We start from the raw sequence: 14,931 nt of genomic DNA, 5'->3' as shown, positions 1-14,931 counted from the left end.
ATTTACCTTGAGTAAGAGGGCAAAATGCTTTTCAGGAGCTAGAAAACTACACTTCTCTAAGTATATTCTGTGAACATCTAGCATATAAAGAGCACAAAGAGAGAGCCAATAGCAGCAACAGCAGTAGAAAAATACTGGTACATCAGTGTTCTGTAAAGCATGCCTGTGTCTTTCCTTTTGAGTTCATTTGTTCTTTATAATTTCTGTGGTCTTCAGAAAGACATTTGACAGAGCTTGTCTCTTCAGGCTGAATTTTCTTTTGCCTGAGTGTATTTTGTTCCCCATATACTCTTTCTTGCCCTGGCTAGGAGAGACAGGAAAGAAAAATCAGAAGAATCAGTTCTAGTTTGTGTTGCTAGTGATAGAATCAGAGCTGACTTTAATATGGGTAATGTGAGAACACAGTTTTTTCCTAACACCGAGGCAGGGAAGCTTCCATGGTTGGGAAAACGTGTAGTGAGTAATGGAAACATACGTATGCATATGTGTATGCATGTGTGTGCATGCAGCTGACAAAGAGAAACGGGCTCCTTCACTCCTTTAATAAATGGAGAATGGCAACTCTCCATTAGGTAAAGCGTTTCTTGGAGGAGATGAATAAACTAGAGCCATTGGTGAAGGATGAATAGGACTGAGATGAGGCAGGTGCCACACTGAATGGCTCTATAAACCAAAGAGTATTGAATAAATAAAGTCAGTGGTTGGAAGAAGTCGATTATTAGTTGGCTAAAGTTTGATTTTCATCTATGATGAGGCTGAAGAGACCCATTGGAGGTTGAAAGGGTAGAGGAAGAAGGAGGCTAGAGATTTCTTACTGAAGAAGCAATGGAGGATGAACTCCAAGGATTTAGCTGTGTGGTACAGAGGTCCTAACTAGTTAAAGCTGGCAGCTGTAGGGGTTGCAAATGATTACGTCAAAGCTGAAATGTGGTCAGTGTCTCCTAAAACAAATTCAGAGAGAGAAGAGGAAGTCTGAGCTTTGGAATACAAGCACGTGTCACACGAGTGCTAGAATTCCTCAGGCACATTCTGTTAGTTGGTGTTTTACACATTTCCTTTGGTTTCTGTTCATTTGTTCTTTCCTCCAATCCCTCCAGCACTCACTGCAGTGGGAAAAACTACTCATGGTCCTGCTTTAAGACAAAGCACATTGAAAAAAGAGCAGCACTAACACAGCCACATTCTTTGTGTCTGAATGCAGCCAGAGCCTTGCATTTCCTTTTTCCATGATTTATTTTGAATGGCAGCTTAGGAAAAATGAATTATACCTGAGGTTCTGCTCACACAAGTGCAAAACTCAGTCACCTGTTGCCTGTGTAAATCTGTTACAACTACCTGCACGTGACTTAAGTTGAAGCTCAGTGTATTTAGAAACTCGGACATAACTGTGCAGTCCTAAGGGACTGAGGCTTAATAAGTACTCATACTTCTTCCCACTTTGTCAGTACTACAATATTGCTTTCTTATTCCACTGTATGGCTTCACTGCTCAAGTAGAAACTCATTGACTAGAAAATGAGCTGCTTGCAGTTGGTTCTATAATGTCTGCCTTGGAGGGTAATTTTTAATAATATAAACCTCGTGAAACCGCAGACATTTACATAGGAAGAGGGAAGAATGAAGCAACAATTTCCATTTTGTCTTCAAGAGAACCAGTGGTATGTAGGGACATTGTATTCTTTGTTTCTGTGCCTGCAGCTTTTAACCGAACGCTTTAACATTTGTGAAGTCCTTATTCAAGCAAAATGATTAGCTTCCAAGCCTCAGAATACGACCGTGGGCCTGTAAAACCATTACGATCATCTGCGTTGATGTGGTTTAGGACTGTGAATTGCTAGAGGCTGGTTAATAACAGCATTGAAATTTAGCATTCAAAACAGAACCAGATGAATAGATTGAAACCCTCCATTTTCCATGTTCAGCAAGGAGGCTACAGGGCAGACAGCAGGACTACGAACATGGTCCAAGAAAAATCCCTTGCTTTGGAGCAGAGAAGCTTGCCACTAATGCCGCACAAGTAGTTGATCAGGCACATTGATGAAAGAGGACACAGATACTATGTTGGAATTGAGATGCCAGTCACATTTATTTACTGCTGCATGTGTGCGCATACACACACACACACATCATTCATCTGTTCTGTGAATTCAAGTCATGGCACAACATCCCTAGTGAGGGATACCCAAGTCCCACTCTGCTTGTTTCAAGGGAAAGGATCCATGCTCCTATCAGTCCAAGCTCAACATCTAGCAGGCTGACTCCTCACACTGCAGCCACAAGGCTGGTGGAATCATCACTCCAAATTTCACAGCCTATTTTCTTTCCAAGGATTGGCCTGTTGCCATCCCAATGCATTGGGTTCTGTTCATTTCAGAGTGTGACCAATGTTCAACCCACGTTATAAACACAATCACCCGTGTTTAGGACCTTTTTTTACTGGAATTAAATAAGAAGCCAAAACATTTCCTGATCCATCCTTTCCAGGCAAATCCCTATATGACTCTTGCAAATATCAATAATTGTGCTAGCTGCACTGAGTAATTAATTGCTTTGAAGTCAAGACAAGGTGGATGGTTGTGTTTCCTTTCTGTGTCACCCTCTCCCAGTGATGGGAGCTTGCCAAGCAGCCAAAGACCTGCTTAGAGGTGCTTGCAAACCTGTCACCCTGTGCCTGCATCTCATTGACAGTGGGAGGGTTGTTCTGAGTCCTTGAGGAGCAGTGCATCACCTGAGCCCAGTGCTGTCCCTGACATGAAACCAGAGTATGGCACTCTGTGAGCCTTGTCTCTCAGATCATAATGCTGTGTCTGGCAGTTAATGGCAAAGTTAATGAATACAGCTGATTCACACACATTGCCAGGTACATAAATATCCATGGGATATTCTAAGGATGAAGCAAATCTAGGATTTGATGGTGGTTTGCATGGCAGAGCTATGAGCTGGTCTTCCCACAAAGACAGACACCTGAGGCCATGGGAAATGAATGGGCAGAGGTTGTTTAGGAGGTTGGCCCTTTTACAAGAACCTTTTACAAGCAGGGATGAAAGCAGCAAATGGTAGGCAAAGGGAGGATGGCACATGGATGGAGAACAAAGAGCGTTTTTAACCCCCTGGAAGATAGTAAAGGAAAGAAAAAGCTCTCTCTGAAAATGAGTTTTTCCCTTATCTATGTAGTAAACAGAACACTAACACTGCACACAAAAGCAATCAAAAGCAATCAATAGAACAGAATCCACATGCCAGGGTTCAGAGGGTTCAGTGCCATACAGATTTTTACTTATTTCTTTTGTTTTTTCTTCAAAGAAAACACCATATTCTGTTTTGTCCACACTCCACATTTAGTTTTGCTGATAAATAAACGGCAGATACCTTGGCCATACCTTACACTTGGCTGAAATACTTGACACCTCCATTGCAAGTCCTATTTAGGGAAAAAAAAAAACCCAACCCCTTCTTTTTCTTTTCCTTGACAAAATGAGGAAAAAATGTTGATGTCAGGACATGGAGGCTGTTGTGGAAACCTTTTGGAAAGCTGCTTTGACCAAGGGATTTCCAGGAATCGCAGCAGCAGACAAGTAACACACCAATGAATCAGAATCCTACAGTCTGTTTTGTGACCAAATGCACTTAAAAATCTCTCTACAAAATGCTAACTTTTACATGGCTGAATTTATGGCCCTTGAAAAACAACGATTATACTGTTAAGGAAGTTGTACAAATACTTCCATCCAGCTATAAACAAGAGATCCAGCAGGCTTCAAATCTTAGAATCGTAGAGCTAACTGGGTTGGAAAAGCCCTTTAAGCTCACCCAGTCCAACTGTTCCCAGCACTCCAAGGCCACCACTAACCCATGGCACTGAGGCCTCGTCTCCACGCTGTGTGAACACTTGCAGGGACGGTGACTGCAGCCCTGCCCTGGGCAGCCTGTTCCAATGCCTGAGCACCCTCTGAGGAAGGAATTGTTCCTCAGCTCCATCTAAACCTGCCCTGGTGCAGCTTGAGGCCGTTTCCTCTTGTCCTGTCCCTTGTTCCTTGGGAGCAGAGACCGACCCCACCTCACTACAACCTCCTCTCAGGCAGTTGTAGGCAGCGATCAGGTTCCCCCTGAGCCTTCTCTTCTCCACACTGAACCCCCCAGGTCCCTCAGCCGTTCCCCATCACACTTGTGCTCCAGGCCCTGCACCAGCTCCGTTCCCTTCTCTGGACACACTCCAGCACCTCAATGTCTGTCTTGTGGTGAGGGGCCCAGAACTGAACACAGGATTCAAGGTGCAGCCTCACCAGTGCCCAGGGGCACAATCCCTGCCCTGGCCCTGCTGCCGCACTGGTGCTGATCCAGGCCAGGATGCCATATATTTTCATTAAAAAAGAAATATAGTGCCACCATGGCAGAGTGCAAACAATTTCAGCAGACACCTGTATTTAAAATCTCACTTCCCACACTTGTAAGTTATGTGCCAATTAATTTTCATTACAAAGCAGTCCCAGCCTTTGAGGTTGGAAATAGGAGTTTTCCTTTTCTTCTTGAAAGGCATGCTTCAGAAGAAGGCAGAGCTTAACAGAGCTTAGTTTGCTTAATTTGGGAAATCTAGTAATGAATTAAGCTAGTTTGGAAGCTGATTGTATTTCTAGGGAGTTTTACATTTATGAATCAGGTTTGCACTATCCTCTCAGGGCAACTTTTAGCTTAATATAACCTTTTGCAACCTATTGACAGTCTGGATGTTCACTGGAAGTTTCATTTCTGCTTCTGAAAAGCTCTTTTACAAATAAATGCAGCCAACCAAAAACTGCTGCGTGCTTCTCTAAATGCGGACAGAACAACTCCAGAGGAAAGGAGAGGTAATTTAGGAGGAAAAGGCAAGGAAAATTCCAAGTTGCCTGTTTTTTTACATGACAAATGGTGAGAAGAATCCCAGGTAATCTGTTAGTCCTTCTGAGTGAAATCATTAAGTGTAGAAAGGCTATTTATTGCTGGGCAGATTAAAAGCAATTAGCAATTATAAAGGAATCTGCAAGGCTCCTAATCGTAATGGAACACGAGTTTAGTTTCTGGACAGGAGGGAGGTTCTAAATAGAAGGGAAGTTTCTATCTGTTGTTTATTGTGAAAATAGCAAGCTCTATCTTTTTGCTATGATGGTGATGATCTCTCCAAAGGCCTCCTGGATTTTCAGCATGATGCTGACACAGTAACAACAGCCCCAATGCCAGTTTATTCAAACCCAAGTTCAGGATTAAGCACTTAGTTAAGAACATTGAGCAACAGATAGGAAAAGAATTGAAGAGATCACTACTGTTGTATCTAATAGCTTTTTCATAGCTAATCAAAACTTTCCTTGCATTTACTTTTAGTTTCATTTATGCATTCATTTGTGCCATTACAGTCATGGTTTTTTTTTCCTCTGTTTCCAAGAGCTGAGCAGAAGGTACTTCTGAGAATTAACTGACACCACTCGGTTTCCATGAGGTGTACATCTGGCTTCGAGACTAAATTCCACCTATTTGAGCCTATTTGGTAGGTTCTTGGAGTAAGCAAATCTTTTTCTTGTTTAAAAAGTCTATTGGTTTAGGTATGCAGATCTTTTTAATGAAAGCACTCACTCAAATTTACATGAAGAAGAATTGCTTATGGGGGACGGCTGGAGGATACACAAATGCCCAAGTAGCTGTTGTGGGGTGCAAAGCAAAGTGCAAAGATGCTCCTAAGAAGTTCCCAGTTGTCATGGTTTAAGCCCAGCCGGCAACCCAGAACCACGCAGCCGCTCACTCACTCCCCTCCTTCCTCTACCTGCTCCTGGAGGGATGGGGAGGAGAATAGAAAGAATGTAACTCCCACAGGTTGAGATAAGAGCAGTCCAGTAACTAAGGTATAACACAAACCACTGCTGCTGCCACCAATGATAATAATGATAAGGGAAATAACAAGGGGAGAGAATACAACCTCTCACCACCCGCCGACTGATACCCAGCCTGACCGAGCAGTGATCTCGCCCTTCCGGGTAACTGCCCCCAGTTTATATACTGGGCATGACATGCTGTGGTATGGAATAACTCTTTGGCTATTTTGGGTCAGGTTTGCTGTCTCTGCTTCCTCCCTGCTTCCTCTCCTCCCTGGCAGAACATGAGACTTAGGAAGTTCTTGGTCAGAGTAAACATTACTGGGCAGCAACTAAAACCATCGGTGTTATCAGCACTGTTCCCAGGCTGAAAGTCAAAACCACAGCACTGCACCAGCTACTTAAGAAGGAGAAAAATGACTGCTGCTGCTGAACCCAGGACACCAGTGCAAAGCAATTTACCAGGTGATCACCAGGGATCTTTGACTATTGGAAACCACTGGAAAATACAACATGAATAATGTCTTACTTTTTTACATAAAGGTGGTCCTGGGACATTTCTGTCAACTATGCAAACTAGGGAAACACTTCAGATGAAGGAAAAGGCAGCAGCAACAAAACCCTAGAGTCTATAGGACATGTGAAGACGTGAGGTTTGTTGAAGAGGTTTAGGCATGCCATGAGGGGAGGTCTTCTCAGTCACTTGCTGTCCAGTGTGCCTAAGTTTCTTCCCTGTTGTGCCACTGCTGTTATTCCTGACTCTGATACACACATGGTAAAATGGGTATTTAAGCCTCCACTGTTTCAGTGTGATGTGGAAACCCTTCAAGAAGACAGCGCCTGCCAGTAGTGACTGCTCAAACAGCAGCAGGAATCTTTTATGGCTGAGGGCTTCGTTAAACTAGCTTTCTCTGTTGACATGTTGTAAGAAATGCTTTTCTCCATGTAAACTACTTTGCCTGTGTTGAACAAAATATCTCTATTTTACATTGAGTTACCAGTGATCACGCTCAGAAACGTGCTTCATTAAGATGCAGGTGAGGAGTGTATATGTCCTCAACGCCTCTGGTTTGGAGCAGTCTCTTCAGCATATTTATAAGAAAAACATTCATATTTTGAAGCCTGGCATCCAGTGTTTGGAGAACAGAGCTAAAATAATTGTGACAATCATTACCATTTTATATTCTAGTAGCCTCTTTTCACATGCAGCCTGAACAGCTGCAGTCTTACCCAAAGAACAGTATTCTCAAAGGCTTTTCAATTCTTCTCCAAGGCTTAAGGGTTTTTTTGTCCCTTTCTGAGAACATTTAAAGCTTTGGTAATCTCTTTGTTTTGTTGTATTTTTAGCATATTGCTTCTTTTCCATCTTTAAGATATTATGTGCTTAGAGACTTCCGGTATGTTCGTGCAAGCAACACAAGAACAACTTTCCCCTATTAACACTACCTTTTTGAGAGCCCATCTTGTTATTGTGCATCAAAACAAAATCTGTGAAGGCTGTCCTCAAAGTAGCCAATATGTAAGCATGTCCTATGTGTAAATGACTTTGGCATTCATCTGTGATCATCTTTTTGGTTCTTCTGCCCTTCCCTTTCTCTTCTTCACGAGTTCTGGGGTGTTCTAAGATGAATGTCAGAGACAGAAAAGGATATAAACCCCCAAATACGAAGTTAAGGGGTTTGAAGTTTGTATGCTTAATGTTATATTTCCAGGACCATCGTGTATAAAGATTTAGGTAAACCTTATTCTCTCTTAGAGCTGCTAGGTATTTATAGCTTCTGTGATTGCCAGTGATGCAGGTGAATGCTCAAGATGCCTGAAAAGCATGATGATCAGGGGACTGGACCTCCTCCCCTTTGAAGATAGGCTGAGAAAGTTGCGGCTGTTCAGCCTGGAGAAGAGAAGCTGCATGGAGACCTCAGAGCAGCCTTCCAGTATCTGAAGGGGGCTGCAAGGATGCTGGGGAGGGACTCTTCATCAGGGACTGTAGTGATAGGACAAGGGGTGATGGGTTCTGACTGAAACAGGGGAAGTTTAGATTGGATATAAGGAGGAAGTTCTTTACTGTAAGGGTGCTGAGGCACTGGAATGGGTTGCCCAGGGAAGTTGTGAATGCTCCATCCCTGGTGATGTCCAAGACCAGGTTGGACAGAGCCTTGGGTGTCATGGTTTAGTGTGAGATGTGCCTGCCCATGGCAGGGGGGTTGGAACTGACTGATCTTAAGGTGCTTTCCAACCCAAACTATTCTATGATTCTGTGATTCTAATTAAATGTTTTAACTGTGGATTCAGAGACCCAGTGTTAATACAGAAGACAGTAAGAGAACGCTCTCCTGCCTGCTGTCATTTGAGCTGCCCATCAAAATTAGTCCTGTGAATGCAAAATGAGAAGCATTAGTTTGAAAACTTTCTAAAATGGCTCAGGCCAATGTAGTGGTCCTGAAAGTCCAATATCTTCTATATTCTTCCCAGTACTTTTACTGTTAGTTTACCAAGTCTGTATGAGGTCTTTCCTTCTTTCAAGCTCCCTTATCTTTCTTAGCACATGAATAATTTCATGACTTTGTAAAGACCTGGAGATGAATTAAATTTGAGATGAAAGGAAAAGAGATTAATAGTGAAAAGGAAAAAGCTTTCTCCTTCAAAAATGTGGCTCTCACACTACAAATTCACTGCCAGTGCTTTTCTGGGCAGTATTTATGATCACAGATGTTTATAAGCCGAGGCGCTTATGTAAAAAGCCCTATGTGTTTAAGGGATAGGTTTATACCTATCCTTAACAACTCATTTCCAGGTTTTATTTTTAGAACAGTGACACAATATTTTAGTATAATTCATTAAAAACTTAATAGGCTGTTAGCTCTCCAGTTGTAAATGAAGCATGTAGGAGGAGAGGGATTACTCCTGTACAGCTCATGCAACAGGGAATAATTACAGTCCTCCTAGAATAAGAAGGATGTGGAAAACCTCTGTGTAATAAGTCCTGTATACTTTTGCCTTCCAGTGTGTATTTAAAAGCTCCTGCTGGATGTTTGTTACACACCTTACGTCTGGCCTACAGAGAGAAGGAGTGGTTACAGGCATGGAGGACTCATCTGTGGATCCTCATGGCGGTAGCTCTGTTGGCAATAGAATTACTGTCCAAGAGGGCAATTTTGCTGGGGCATGTTTTGAAAAGGACGCTGAAAAATTTGGGATGCATTTATTTGCTGGCTGCAGTTCTGTAGATTTGCTTGGTTGCTTTTATTGTACCTCCTAGTTCTAGCTGAAATTGGGAGCTCTTTGAGTCTGTGTGTTGGTTTTAAGGCTGTGTCTATCCCAGAGAGCTTGAAGTCAAACTGGCCCAAGACAGTAGAGAAAAAGAGGAGCTTGGGAAATGAGCTGGCTTTTCAGAAGAACGTGCCGAGTGGCAAGCTTAGGAAGAGAAACTCAGCTTCCCCTGGCTCCTACATGAATGTCACATTCACACTGGATCAGCGTTGCTTATGCACCTCATTCAGACTCTTTGAAGCTGATGGAGATCTATCAGGCTTCAGTTCTCTTGAGTGCTGAGGAGTCCTTCAAGGACAAAGAATTCATCCCACTTAATAACTTCCATCCATTTTAGAAAGACAGATTTTACTTTGTATCTAAACCAGTTTGATCCATGTTCTCTATGCATGGAAAGCTGCCATTTATTTGGGTTTGGAGCTCCCTTTTTCATTTTTCATTAGGTACAAGGATGAATAATGTCTTATCTTTATACAACTCCCATGAGGACTTTGTTATAACTCTAGTTGTAACATCAACATGAATTTTGTCCCAGTGAGAAAGAAATTCCAGTCGTTCTCATTTGCTCTTTATTATTACTTATGAATGATAGTGCCTCAAAGGAGCCGAGCTCCCTGGCTTTTGAGCGGAGACAAGCCATAACCTCTCTTTAAATTGTACATTTCTTAAGAGGCTCAACTGTAGCCTTCTGAAAACATCTTTAACCTGTGAAAAACTACTGCTGGTTAGTTAAAACCAAACTACTAAACTGCCTTAAAGCGGTTACCCTCAGGTATGCCAAACACACACAGGGATTTCTCTGCAACATGGTCTTCACATATGGTCTGTGCGACCCTTAGGATAATGCTTCCTCAGTAGCTGAGATTTCCTCTGGAATACCACCAAGCAACTATAGAAGACAAAGCTTTTAGAGAACAGAATGACTTTCAAAGGTTATCAAAGTGGATGGACATTCTGCCAAACAAATCCTCTCTGTGTGGTGCATAGGGGTGCTTTTGAACTTGGGGCTGTTACCTTCTTATAGGTCAGTATAGGTCAGGAGGAAGATGAGGCAAACAGATGTGCCTTTTCTCTGGACCGAAGCTTTATTTCTAGCAAAAAGAAACCTGCTCTTCTTGAGCTGAGATCAACTATTCCATTTCCAGCACCTCCCCTGCATCTGGTTCATCCTGTCAGATCAGGATATGAAGCTGTCTGTTATCCACCTTCAGTAATATTCCTCTACTACCAACTTCAGAGCAAAAGCTCTGGAATGGGATGCTGAGTGATCAGGCAGCTGGGGAGACCTTGTTGTGGCCTTCCAGCATTTAAGTAATACCTAAGCAAGACGGGAACAAGCTTTTTCATAGGTTCAGACTAGATATAAGGAAGAAATTCTTTACAATGAGTATGGTAAAACACTGGCACAGGCTGCCCAGAGAGGCGGTGGATGAACCATCGCTGGAGACATCCCAGGCCAGGCTGGATGTGGTTCTGGGCAACCTGAGCTGGTTGAAGACGTCCCTGCTCATTGCAGGGGGGTGGAACTGGATGAGCTTTGAGGGTACCTTCCAACCCAAACCCTTCTGTGGTTCTATGGCTAATGAGGGAAGCGGAACAAAGGCTTGACATTTTCAGTGAGCGGTAGTGCATAGGGTAAGGCACTAAACTGGAAGAGATCTGGGCTGGGAGCTGGCACTGTTTCCGGACCTGCATTCCAAGGCTCTATTTCTTTTGGAGCAGCCGCACCAACACCCCTAGAAGCATTCCCTTCCCTACAGGCTAAACCCTAACTCAGTGGTGGCAAATTCCCCGCGGGCATCTCTTCCAGCCAGCCTCAAACCTGTAGAGCTCTCCGGAAAGGTGTCAGTAGGAGTGGTCAAACGGCACCAGAATTCCCAACAGCCCACTCACTGCCTGTAGCAAAAGGCAGGGAGCAAACCGCTGCAGCAGCCACCTGTAATGTCATCTGAGCGCCGTGCTCCTGCCAACAGCTTTTGTGTGCGCTTAGCCTTTACAACCCCCACCCCCGAACGCCGGCCTTTCCCTTTAGGCGCAGCTCCCGCTATATAACCCAGCGCAGCGCTCAACAACGAGGCTCCTCATCCACCCCAGCGGCTCCCCAGTGGCCCGACGGGGACCGGGACCGGGGCGCCCCCGCCTGCCCGCCCGCGGGGCCCGTTCCCGGGGAGGCCGGGCCGGCGGGAGCCCCGCCCGCGCCGTCGGGGGAGCGGCAGCGGCGGCGGCGGAGGCAGCAGCAGCAGCAGCAGCAGCAGCAGCGGCAGCAGCAGCGAGCGGCTCCGGTGCCCGGCCGCCGGCAGCGGAGGTGAGCGGCTCCTGCCTGAGGGGCTACGGCGCCGGGATCGGCGGCACCAGCCCTGGAGTGGGAGATAGGGAGGGAGAGGATGGGGCTCCGCTTCTGCTTGTCGGGTTGAAGGCGAGCGCCTGCGGGTTCGCGCTGGCAGCGGTGTGAAAGCATTGCGCTGTGGCTGTCCTCCTGCGTCTCGGTGGGCTCGGCTGGAGGTGAATAAGCAGTTTCAGGGGTAGGCACGCCGGGGGAAACGCATATGGATTGTTTCCACTCTTTTTTGAATAAGAGGAAAGCTGTTAGGGAAGGTGACATTAATACTTAGCATTGGATGAAAAGCATTGCATCTCTTGTAGAAGGCAGGGTAATTTATTTTTTACAGGCAGAATATCTATCTGTATCTGTCTATCATCTGTCTATCTACAGGCAGAATATCTATATCTATCTATCTATCTGTCTATCTACCTATCTACCTAATCTATCCGTCTAGAGGAGCTACAAGGTGCTTGTCACAGCCAGCGAGCATATGCTTGCTGAGATGCATGTTGGCAGCATACAACCCCAGGCATGAGACTGCTCCGTATCGTAACCAACTGGGAGCCCCCTGGCTTGCGTGGTGGATTTGGAGTAGAGCACTGCATGGAAGGCAGCACCCTCTTATTTTTTAAGCAGGGCTTGAAGCGCAGCCGGTTGTAGTGCTGTGATAGGCAGTACCTTTCTCTAGGCGGTTTGTGTACCTTCATCCATTGCTCTCATATAGTAGGAGGGACCAGACGACTGTTTGAGGAACAGATTTTAAAGCATAGATTGACTAGATGGCCTGTAGCAGATAAACCAGCAAAGGGATACTGTAGTTAAGGATTGAACTGACTTCTGCAGGAAAAAATAGGAAGGGAACCAAACCATGCTATGAATAAATGGCTGTGCTTGTGCAGCAGAACTATGAGGTACATAATCTGACAGAGAAAATCCACCTCTCAGCTGCAGAAAGCAGTTAAGGTTTATGGAGGGAGTCCTTTATATGGAGAGGCTTCTGTGGAAAATGCTGCTAATTGAAGCAAGTGGGGTCAGTCCCTCTTTATCCTATTGACAATGTAATGTTTAAAAATGACCCCTTGACTGCCCCAGGAGGTAAATCAGCAGTGGGAATGTGTGTCTGATGAACGAGGCAGTCATTTTACAGCTGCCTTGGGGGAGGGAGGGCAAAATAGTAGATTGAGGAATGCAATTCAAAAGGGAATTTTAAAAAGCTGTAATTTTCTTCTTCTGCTTTGCTGCAGCACCTCTGGAGGACAGATGCTGCTGTTAAATCTGTATGAAGTTCCAACTCTTCTATTTGCAGAGTAGTTTTAACCAGATAACTTGCAGGGATAACAGTATGGTAACAGTGACACTGCCTGTGTCTGAATAGATTCTAGGGACTTTACTTCAATGTCTTAATTAAACCTAAATCTACACATGCATGCGATTGGCTATTGCTTACTATGCTCTTGTCCCAGAGTGACCTATTCTCCTCTGGCTTATGTGGCAGACTTACTGTAAGTCCTCATCATAAAGTAATTGTTGATGGAGACACAGTGAAATTATTCTGGTAGATTTGTTATCAGCTCTTCTGGCTGGGGGGGACCAAGGTGAACGTCAGCCTTCCAGGATCTGACGGGGGCTACAAGGATGCTGGAGGGGGACTCTTCATCAGGGGCTGTAGCAATAGGACAAGGGGTGATGGGTTCAAACTGAAACAGGGCAAGTTCAGGTTAGATACAAGGCAGAAGTTCTTCCCTGTGAGGATGCTGAGGCGCTGGCACAGGGTGCCCAGAGAAGCTGTGTCTGCCCCATCCCTGGCAGTGTTCAAGGCCAGGTTGGGCACAGGGGCTTGGAGCAAGCTGCTCTAGTGGAAGGTGTCCCTGCCCATGGCAGGGGGTTGGAACTGGATGAGCTTTAAGGTCCTTTCCAACCCAAATCATTCTATGATTCGATGATCACCCATTCCTGTAAAAACTATTTGGTACTTCTGAGGATTTGAAAATGGCAGAAATACCTTTAATCCTATTAGGACTGATGGAATTTACCCTGTAAACTGATGTTCTCTAGATTAATGCCAGATGTGGAATAGTCTGAACTTTAGTCTTTCTGCTGGAGAGATTAAGGAAAGAGGAAGGCAGTTACAAGTGTTACAGTGGTAGAGATGCAATTATAGGATTGTATATAGGATCTGCAGTTACAATAGCATGATGCAGAATAGTATTAAGCTTATTATTGACAAAGCCTTTTATTTCTGCTGCTAAAACTAATGTGCCAATATAATGCTAAAATAGCTGCAGTAATGTGCATACATTAAAGACATTTATGTATTGACACTGACTGCCTTAAGAAGTTGGAAAACACTGGGCAATCTTTCCTCTATTGGCACCAGGAGGCAATATTCCTAAGTGCTTGTGCTGTAGCATCTGTTCTGGTGCTGCCTTCCTTTGGAGGTCTTGCCAGGGCTGAGTTTCGCCTTACCAGCTGAGCTGAATCAGCACAGATTGCATTTCTTCATAGGCTACAGCTGCCCATAGTCAGAGTTGAGGTAAGCTGAATCCCTCATTGGGCATGTGACAGATCTCCCTTGCTTCAATAAAACCTGACCAACTCCTGCTTCAGTTTAGCTTGTTGCAGTAAGCAATTCCTTCTCTGAGGATGGTAGCTAGACCAGGGGGTCTGGCTGTGCTGGAAACTGGATTAAGCAATGGCCAGGTAAATAGAGGCTATTAATGTACCTAAATTGTGGTGTATATACTTGCAAATGACTTGTCCTGGTTGGAGTTAATGGCTCTGTGTAAAAACTTGTGCTGAGTGGTTTTGTGGAGTCCTTATTTGTGGAATAGATGAACTGGTATGCCTGGCTGTGTTTGCTAAACAACTCAATGAAGTAATAACCGACACACTTGCATGGTTGTGGGTTTTTTTGCATCCAAAGCTTAGCTGTGTGGTGGGGCACAACTAAAGGCAATGTGGTGCCTGCAGCAGATCTCCTTTGAGTGAATTTAGGGTGAATTTATGGCTGTGATACTGAAGATGGTTTAGTTAAAATTAGGAGAAATTAGTAAGCCAAAAGCTATCTTGTCATTCCCTGAATTACTCCAAGGAAACTATTAGACAACACCATTACTGTGGGGTAACTGCCTGTGGCTCAACTGGAGGCATGTGCATGTGTATGACCACAAATATACAAAATAGGAACAATGAAAATTGCTGTTAAGTTTCCAACTTAAAGCTTCAGAGTTGACTCTTGCCTGACTCAAGACTGTAGTAGTATTCAAAAGGAATAGGAATGAGACCAGATTGTAATTTTGGACCTATTTGTAATCAAGTTTGTTGTAATTGGAGCTTCAGTTAGAGGTACTAGAACTCAGAAGGTTAGAGGTGTTACCTGTAGATCATTGATGAAGATGTGGTAACTGTTGCAATAAGGAGTGATGGGCATGGGAAGAATGATCCCTCTTTTGCTGCTGGCTGAGTGAGGAGCAGGATTATGCAGAACACTTAACCACCT

General features: G+C 44.4%; 1 protein-coding gene across 3 annotated transcripts in view; it reads left to right on the top strand.

Moving 5' to 3' along the window:
• The first annotated feature begins 11,312 nt into the window (after window positions 1-11,312).
• Window positions 11,313-14,931, top strand: part of TMEM108 (transmembrane protein 108) — a 157,369-nt gene continuing 153,750 nt past the window's right edge. For 2 of the 3 annotated variants that reach the window (XM_062621871.1, XM_062621867.1), the window contains exon 1: window positions 11,314-11,414. The gene's annotated coding sequence lies outside the window, so the exon portion shown is untranslated. Of the gene's footprint in view, window positions 11,415-14,931 lie in introns of all 3 variants that reach the window. The other variant, XM_062621868.1, reaches the window with a different exon arrangement.

This window comes from Pezoporus occidentalis, unplaced genomic scaffold (genome assembly GCF_034315485.1).
Source record: "Pezoporus occidentalis ecotype Australia unplaced genomic scaffold, CSIRO_AGI_Poc_V1 ctg235, whole genome shotgun sequence".
Classification (NCBI taxonomy): Eukaryota; Metazoa; Chordata; class Aves; order Psittaciformes; family Psittacidae; genus Pezoporus; species Pezoporus occidentalis.
This window is presented reverse-complemented; position numbering and strand designations above follow the sequence as displayed.